Below are 7,197 nucleotides of genomic sequence, written 5' to 3'. Positions count from 1 at the left end.
TACGTCATCGATCACTTTCCTCTTTGGCCCCATAATCTTCTTGATCAGAAAATTTGGGACACTACCGAGGTACATGACGTTACAGTACAAGTTCTCATATCCCTTTAGTATTTCACTTTGAACTCTCCTATTCCTAAGAGCCCAACCCTGTGCCACCCATCCTCTGCCACCAGTCTGCTGACACCCTCCTCTTCAAGCAAAGCCAGATGAGAGCTAATTCCTCCATGGACAGTTTCTCCATGAAGGAGGATCACTAGAACTTCTCCCTTCCCATTCACACAAAGCTAATTAGGAAGGTTATATTCTAATGAGAGCAGATAGCTGACAGCAGTGGTGGTGAACCAGTGGTCACACAGGTGCCACAGAGGTATGTGTCTATTATTGAAAATTCTAAAAAGCTTGCCAACACTGGCCTACAGCTATCTATACCATGTGTATTCACAAAAATACATGCTTGTTACTCTTCAGGTATATATCACATTGCCGTGAAGATTAAATAATATATTATAAAATATAAAGCATGCATAAAATTCAAAGCTAGTAAATGATGCTATTATTATTATATGCTTTACTAATCCATATGAATTATATGTTCATATGGATGTCTCAGCTTCTTTTCTAATTTCTAAGGTCTTGGGTGGCAAAACTCACAAGGCCCAAATCTTATTTATCTGTTAAAGAGGAATTTACAATTATTTGTTACACAAAAGAAAGCAAAAGCAGTGACCCTCCTAATGTCACCTTTTCATCTTAAACTAGTGTTTTCATATTTTAAGTAAAAGTTTTCCAAATTATAATCTATAAGATCTTGGAGGTCTCTGAAAATCTTTCAGGGGTTCCACTAGGTCAAAACTGATTTAAATTAATACTACGATATCATTCCCCTTTTCCATTATGATGATATCTACACCTGTGGTACAAAGCACCTATGAACGGCCGCCATGAATCTAGGCAGTGGCACCAAGATGTATACTAGTCATTATATTCATTGCAAAATATGCACAGGGAGGCAGGAATGGAGGGAGGAAAGAAGGAGAAAAGGAGGGAAGGAAGGAGAAGAAGGGAAGGAAGGAGACAAGGCAAGGAGAGAGGGGAAGAGACTAGAAGTTAGAAAGGATATGGAGAATCAGTGTATTTGTGTGCTCATGGAAATATAAAATGTCACACCCTTGGCTTCCCCTAACTCACAATCCTCTTGCCTCAGCCTCTAAAGTGATGCATTACAGACATTTACCATATGTCCAACCCCAAAGTACAAATTTGAGAGCAAAATAAATGCTGTTATTGTTTAAACCACCAGACTTAACCATTAAGCTTTGTTAGCAATTAGTTATGCAGAGCAACAAAGTAACCAGAACAGAACAATATACAAAAATCAATTTTGATATTTTAAGAAAAAGAATTGAAAGAAGAAATTAAAACTTAACAGTTATAGTATTGCTGAAAAACACTGCTTCGGACTAGATATAACCAAGGCTGCTGAAGTAGATAGAATTATAAAATGACCGCAATAATCCTTGCCCTTTTATATTATCCACCTCTTTCAGGCTGGGTAGGAAAGGTGAATACAATGAAATATCATTCTTCTGATTATCTCATATTAAGTGGCAAAAGAGTGGGTTTGACCTAACTACATGCAACCTTTAAAAGCAGAGTTTTCTCAAGCTGGAAGCAAAAACACAAGTGAGATATTCCAAACAGGAATCATTAGATGGGATATGACATGCCATTGCTGGTGTCTAATGAAGAGTCACGAGCAAAGGACAAGAGAACGGCCTCTAGCTGCTGAGAATGACCGCAGTCTACAATTAACAGGAAAACAAGAAAGCAAATCCTACAAACATAACAAACCTGATTGTGCCAACTTGAATGGCCTTGGAAGCAAATTCTTTCACAGGACCTCCAGGTAAAAATCCTTCCCAGATGATACCCTGATATCATTGTGAGACCCTAAGCAGAGAAGCCAGCTACATCCACCCACACTCTGACCCACAGAAACAGGAGATGGCCAGGTGTGATGGTGAGTCTGTAGCCCCAGCTATTCGGGAGGCTGAGATAGGAGAATCTCTGGAGTCTAAGAGCTCTGGGCTGCAGTGTACTAGGCTGATTGGGTGTCTGTCCACTCAGCATCAATATGGTGATCTTCTCAGAGCAGGGAACCACCAGGTTGCCTAAGGTGGGATGTGAATGGGCTCCAGCTGGAAACCAAGCAGGACAAAACTCCTGGCTGATCAGAAATATGAGGTAATTCATGGGCAGTAGTTCAAAACCTTTAAGTTTGTGGTGACTTGTTACATTGTGACAAAAACTGAATATAATCATAAAGAGAAAAATTGGGGGAACAGAATACTCAAAATATGATTAGGATGGTGATCACATAGCTATACATGCTTGTCAAAACTTAACTAACTGTATATTTAAAATAGATGTAGTTTATTGTGTGCTAACTATAATAAAACTGACTTAAAAAGAAAGTTGATTTCTTTAAAGTTCTCACCTTACATTCTGGTCACTCTTTACAATATTCTCACTAGTTGTTTTTCTTTTTGGTTTTTAATGTATTTGGTTGTTGCAGGGTCTCACTATCCAGATCGGTCTTGTGGTGATCCTCCTGCTTTCAGCCTCCCCAGTGCTGGGACTACAGGCATGGGCCAGTTTGCTGAGCTATCTCACTGGCCCCATTTGTTTTTTGAGACAAGGTCTCATTATGCAGTTCAGGCTGGCCTTGAACTCACTGTGTAGCCCAGGGTGCCTCAGTACCCACTCATTTTTTGTGGGTTCTCTAGCAAAGACTCCCAATTAAGATGACAACCTAGAAAATTCAATGGCCTGTTAGAACTATACACTAAACATTTTTAAGAGATTACTTTTAAAAATTCAGACTAAAGATCATCCAGGTAAAACTTAGATTTCTGTAAAAACAAAAAGTTATTAGTTGGAAAATCCTGTTTTAAAACTTTTGCTTCCAGATTTCCAGGAAGATGATGGAATGGTGAGCAGCAGAGAAACAGCCTCTCTGATATTTAGAATCAGAAGCTGGAATATAGCAGCATCAGGAAGAGAAGGAAGAGAGAAGTGGGTCCCTGGACCCAGCAAAGATCTGAAACGAGACTTATAGCCCACCAGGAGAGCAAAGAGAAGGAGCACAATGTAGAAGGATAGGCACCTCCTTCTGGAGCCCTAGCTCATGGTATGGGATGGCGGGCTCAGATCTGCAGAGGCATGGCAATTAATGGTGACCCCAGAGACCTCCAGAGAAATGCACAGTGGAATACAGCAGTAGATGCTGCAGACTACAGCTGTTGGTGAGGTATTTGGCTTCAGATGCTCCCCTGGGAGAGGGTGATTGGCCAGTGGCCATTTTGCAAAGAGGCCAACTAAAGTCAGAACTCAGAAGAGCCGCAGGTTGGCTCCATCTATTGGCTCCAAGTGTCAGGGTGAGGAGCAGCTGAGTTCAAGTGGCAGGAGGCCCTAGGAGGGCTGTGTGCTAAAAATCTCAGGTCCCTAGTTCATAGTCAGAAAGTAGAGGCCGGGGAGATAGCTCAGAGGAATAAGCACCTGCCTGGCAAGTGCAAGGGCCTGAGTTCAACCCCTGGTTACACAAACACACACACACAAAGAAAGAAAGAAAGAAAGAAAGAAAGAAAGAAAGAAAGAAAGAGAGAAAAAGAAACTAGAAGTAGCCTGAACTTCAGGGGAACTAAAGGCCCAGCTTTGCTGTAATTACCCACCACTTCTGTAATTCCACTGCTGGCTTGTTAGGATCAATCAACACAGATCTAGGCTTTGTCTCCTCTTCTGTCAACCAGTGAGAGCAAAGACATGCCCTGAAGTGGACATTTTTTTCTGCTTTTTTTCCTTTACTTTTTTTTTTTTTTAACTTTTACATTATTTTTAGTTTTTTCCATTTTTTCTCTTTTTCTTGATTATTCTTATTTTTGTTTTTGTTTTTTTTTACACAATTCTATTTATTCTGGATGCTGCTCAATTCCACACATAGTTCACAGAAGACAAACTCATAATCACCATCCACATCTAAAAGTACAAAGGCAGAGGAGGTCAGGTGTAGAGATCAATTTGCTTTTGCCGTTACAGTAATTCACAACCAGCATCTTCGAGATTTCCATGCTGCTCTAGAATAAGGGGTAGTCCTTTTTTTATCTGGTGGTTTGACAGAAGAATAAGCAGGTGCTGCTGGGTATTCTGCATCCAGATTTTCTGCCATCATTTTCAGCTTTGCGTCAATGGCTTTTATCTTTGCAGTGACACATAGGTTAGACTCTGTGGGCTCAGTGCTGGAAGATGGCTTGAGACTGATGTGCAGAATCTTATCATTCTTATTATGAACATATCTCTTTATTTGGGCATGTACCCATCGTACCACTAGCTTCTTAGACAGTGCCAGTTTGCCTCTGAGACACTGGATGGCTTGCTCTGCTTCCTGCTTAGTTTCAAAGTTAACAAAAGCACCTGACTTGTGGAACAGGAAGTCAAACCATTTCACCTTCCCAAACTTCTGGAGGAGCCTAACGTGGTATGCTGTGATTTTGGGATCCAGGTTGACAGTACATAATTGGTGTCCTTCCTATAGAGAGTCCTCTGAAAGGATGGATGCATTCTCTAGGGGAAGAGTTTTGGTTTCTGCTTCCATTGATCTCTATGAACAACTTGTGGCCTCAATGTGTTGCCCTCTGCTCATGCCCCCAAAACAAGTTTCAATGCCTGGGTCCAAAGGATGACTAGAAGCATCTGTCTGGATTCTGCCAGCTGCTAGGCCACCCATGAGGTGCTATGCCTGTGCCCTATTCTTGTTTTTATATGAGAACACATTTCTAGATTTTTTATTGTTTTGCTCTGTTCTTGTTTCTGTTTTTTCCCTCTTTTTCCTCCTACTTTACTAGCTTCTAAAGCTAGTAAAGAATCTCTCAAATAATCTCCCTTTGTCTTTCAGCCTTGTTTCTACTCCCTTTTACAGCTTTTACTTCTCTTTTTTCTCCTAAATCTTTTAAAATTAAAATCACTATTTTGGGGGGATATTTACTGTACACAATTTACTGGGTTTTTTTTTATTTATTTTTGTTATATAACTACAAATCCTGTTCATCTAGTTAAAGGTGGAAAATCAACAGTTACACAGTTTGCCATTTTCTAGTGTGTGTTTGATACTATTGTTAGATTGTACTACTTTAGGTAAGGTGAGGCGATTGTTCTAATCAGTTGTTCTTCCTTAAATGCTAAGACTGACATGGCCTGAGAACAATAAACAATAAACATAAACACTACAGAACAATGCCAAAGAACCAGGGGCCAGGCCAAATAGGCAGCAATTTCTATTTCCCGGATGAAATGAAGAGGTAAGACCTTGTAACAGACTCAAAATCCAAAGCCAGCTATACCTAGAAGACATCTCTGAGAAGCAGTCATTTTCTTCTTGTGGGGTCCTCAATACTGGCAACAAAGATATCCCCACCCCCTGACAATTTACAAGCATGAATGCAGGAATTAAATTTTTAAAAAATAGAAAATGAGAAAGGAGGAGGGGATGATATATAATCCAAAATTGGGGCAAAAAGATCATTAGTCTCATAAGAACATTTTGCTACTGAGTCTCCTTAAGAGTCTTCAATACAGATTAAGGTAGGCAGTGGGACAATAATGGAGTTCCCTTTTGATGGTTTTTGTTTTTTCTGTAATTTAGGAAGGAAATTCAGTTTTTTGGCTGGGATGTAGTTCAGTGGTAGAGCCCTGGCTCCGGATGTGTGAGACCCTGGATTTGATCCCCAGCATTACAAAAATACCAAAGACAAACAACAACAAAACTGTTTTGTTAAATGTGAAAGGGTAAAAAAGTAGAAAATAATTGTTAAAAATATTACGGAAGTTAACCAGGGAAACAGAGTAGGATATCTGCACCCTATTTAGGGCCTATTTGAACTTATTTTACTATTAATTTATGATTATGGATTTGCTCTACTGAATTTTTTCTTCAGCACTACTTGCTACTTAGATGCAAAATATAGTACAGAGAAAGAGGTCATCTAGCTTATCCGAGTTGGAACTTCATTTCATTTGCAAAAGGCAAAAAATTACACAGGTTAGTAATCTGGCCAGGCATGGTGGCGCATGCCTATAATTCCAGCACTTTGGAGGCTGAGGCAAAAGGATGACCATGAGTTCAAGATTAGCCTGCAGATCCTGTCTCAAAACAAACAAAGGAATTACTCAAAAATTCAACTATAACAAAGATAAAGAATAATGTCTAAGATATAATAATGCTAGAGCAATATTTTTTTTTGTTGTTGTTGTTCCTCGCATGCCTTCAGGGCACGTTTGGCCAGCGGGAGAGTTGTGAGGTTCGAACTCCAGCCACCTGAGGCTGACAGCTTTGTGGAAGCAGCCACTTAAAGGACTGAGCTAGGCCCAGGCCCCCGCTAGAGCAATATTAAACAAAAAAATGCTAAACATAGTTCGTTAGCAATAAAAGATTTCATTACTCTGATTTATAATCATTCACATATTATCATGCATAGCATTTAGTTTTTTGAAGACAAATAGTGTTCCTATTTGTCTTTGTCTCTTTCAAGGCCTACTTCAGTAGCTATCATCCTCTACATGACTGAATGGATACATGAAATCCCCTTCTTCTAAATTATCCATACAATTTTTAAAGATTCTAACTATGGCATTATCACCTTAACATTTGTTCAGAAAAAAGACATAAGAAAAGTACCTAGGGACCATTATCAATTCAGTGATACAAATTTACTAAATAAATAACAATATGACTGATGCAAGTTTTCTGGTAGTACAGGACACTTAATTAGCATGAGGAAGAACATAAATTAACACATGAAAAAACTGAGAGTATGTTTTCTTATTTTTAAAGGACAGAAGCACAGATTCCCCAATTATGTATCATTTTGGGGGGTAGGTGAATGCTGGAGATAGAACCCAGGGCCTTGAATGTGCTAGACAAATGCTCCAACACTAAGCTAGATCTCCAGCCTTTTCTATTTTATTTTCAAATACAGTGTTGCTAAGTTGTATTTTCTGGATCTAAACTTGTGATCCTTACTCCTCAGCCTTATGAGAAGTTAGAATTACAGTGGGAAATGTCATACACAAATAATGGATATTCCCTGGTTTATTGAAAATCATTTATTTTTGATTGTAGATTCAATCTGAAAAATATTAGGA

The 7,197-nt window shown here is 39.2% G+C and overlaps 1 protein-coding gene and 1 pseudogene across 2 annotated transcripts in view; both read right to left on the bottom strand.

Moving 5' to 3' along the window:
- Fchsd2 (FCH and double SH3 domains 2) overlaps positions 1-7,197 on the bottom strand; it is a 350,373-nt gene that overhangs the window by 161,561 nt on the left and 181,615 nt on the right. The window lies entirely within an intron of this gene.
- On the bottom strand, positions 4,252-4,651 carry LOC105743650 (annotated as a pseudogene).

The sequence above is a fragment of the Octodon degus genome, unplaced genomic scaffold, assembly GCF_000260255.1.
Source record: "Octodon degus isolate 3935 unplaced genomic scaffold, OctDeg1.0 scaffold00146, whole genome shotgun sequence".
NCBI classification, from domain to species: Eukaryota; Metazoa; Chordata; class Mammalia; order Rodentia; family Octodontidae; genus Octodon; species Octodon degus.
This window is presented reverse-complemented; position numbering and strand designations above follow the sequence as displayed.